This window comes from Polistes fuscatus, unplaced genomic scaffold, assembly GCF_010416935.1.
Source record: "Polistes fuscatus isolate 324 unplaced genomic scaffold, CU_Pfus_HIC Scaffold23, whole genome shotgun sequence".
Lineage (NCBI taxonomy): Eukaryota > Metazoa > Arthropoda > Insecta > Hymenoptera > Vespidae > Polistes > Polistes fuscatus.
The window spans coordinates 321,030-323,278 of NW_025113100.1; the positions used below are offsets into that span (position 1 = coordinate 321,030).

At 24.3% G+C, this 2,249-nt stretch overlaps 1 protein-coding gene across 1 annotated transcript in view; it reads left to right on the plus strand.

The window, feature by feature from the left end:
* LOC122518175 (CCR4-NOT transcription complex subunit 6-like) overlaps positions 1-2,249 on the plus strand; it is a gene marked incomplete in the record, with an annotated part of 788,395 nt that overhangs the window by 74,493 nt on the left and 711,653 nt on the right.

Sequence of the window (2,249 nt, forward strand, 5' to 3'; positions counted from 1 at the left end):
TTTATTTCTCATTTATTTTCATTTAATTACTATTTTTTTTCCTTCCAATTCTTCATACCTGTGATACCTGTAATACCTGTAATTGTGTTTTCGTGTTACGTAAGTAATTATTATAATAGAATAATAGAAATTGTTATTCGATTTCAATGATTTTATTTAGTCGAAATTTTTGTTGAATTTATTTGAATTTTGGATAACCTGCAAGTGTCGTGATTTTGTTAATTAATCAATGAAATATTCGTGAAATTATTTTTCATGATTACAGAGATACGCGTTTGTTTTTATATAATTAATTAAAATATAATGTATTAGAAATGTGAAATTTTTGAATCATTCGTTGCAAATTAAGATTGCATTTTTTTCCTCGGTAATAAAGTTTTCGTAAATGAAAACAATGTTACGTGATACACGATTTAAACTCTACATTATATTACATTATTCTTAAAAAAAAAAAAAGAAAAATAGGAAGAGAAATAAAAAACAAAAATGGATGAAGAAAGTGGTGTATATAAAGTTATGACATCGGTAAAGAATAGAATCCCACGGTAAGATTTGTTTGAAAATACGTAGGTACTACTGGTACAACGTAAAACAAAAAAAAATATCTGTGTGTGTCTGTAACGGTTCTTATTCTTTAATTATTGTTGTAACGGTAGTAGTTTAGAATGTCCTGATAACTTTTGCACACGTGAAACAACGTCGATCGTCGCAACGTTTTATTATCTCGGAGACACGCGATCAAAATTGTACACCAGGTACACTAGGTTGTCGTTCGTAAAAACTATCACCACGTCGTATATTTTCGATTAAATATAAACAAAAAAAAAGAAAGAAAATTATATTATAACGATACTAGAATTATTTTCGAGTAAATATCAAAACAAAATGATTTTTTTTTTTTAATTGAATTACGTTTAATTAATGTAACGTAAATATTTATTCATATTAAATTAATCATTCAATTGTGCAATATTGTTATATTTAAAATTATAAAATATTCAAAATTTAATTTATTATTTATTAACCATGTTAGAAACTTAAATTTTCGATTAAATATCAAAATGAAATTATTTTCTTTTTTTAAATAGAATTATGATTAATTAATGTAACGTAAATATTTATTCATCTTAAATTAATCATTCAATTGTGCAATATTGTTATATTTAAAATTATAAAATATCAAAATTTAATTTATTATTTATTAACCATGTTAGAAACTTAGATTTTCGATTGAATATCAAAATAAAATTATTTCCTTTTTTAATAGAATTACGATTAATTAATGTAACGTTGATATTAACAAATATTTATTCATCTTAAATTAATCATTCAATTGTGCAATACAATATTGTTATATTTAAAATTATAAAATTATAAAATATTCAAAATTAACATATTATTTATCAACCATGTTAGAAACTGTTCTAATCAATTATTATTAATGAACAAAATATATATTCAAGTATATTCTCGTGAACGATTAGATTAAATTAAAGAATTTTTCCTCAATTAGTGTGAGTTATATTTATCTTATATTTAAAAATCAACAGAAAATGTTGTCCTTTTTTTTATTTCGTATCGAATTTAAATAGAAAAAAAAAAAAAAACAGAAAAAAAAGGAATTTAATTTACTATGGTAAGTTAGAGTCGTGTGTTAGTTACAACGCTGTTACATTGCACGTTCATCAGGCACTTTCTAAACGCACGGATATACGGATAATCCAGTGCTAATGAAGCTATCTCTTCTCTGAGAAAGACGAGGACACGAGAAACGGGCAAATGGCGACGTAAAAGTTAGTTAAACTCGCTCTTACGATCGGACCGAAGGCATGCTAATTAAGAGACGAGGTCACCTACATTGACAGGGGTCTGGGGGGTAAGGGGGATCGGGGGGAGACTGACACAACCCGTGTACCAGGTGAAACGACACAGTCAACTTTGAGTATATAAATGTTTTACTGTTAATAAAAAGTATACGTTCAGATTACGTTTAATATCATTTCGAATTTTATATTTAGCAATAATATTCGATAATTGTATTAATCGTTTATTCGAGTTCAAGGTTCATAGTTCAAAGGTTTTTATTTTATCAGGTTGTAATTGATCGTCAAAGTTTTCTTTTATTTTATTACTTAATTAATTTCATTTATATTACGTATTTTATATATATAATAAATAAAATAAATATTAATAATAATATATAAATATTAATATATAAATATTATTAATATTATTAAAATAATAATATA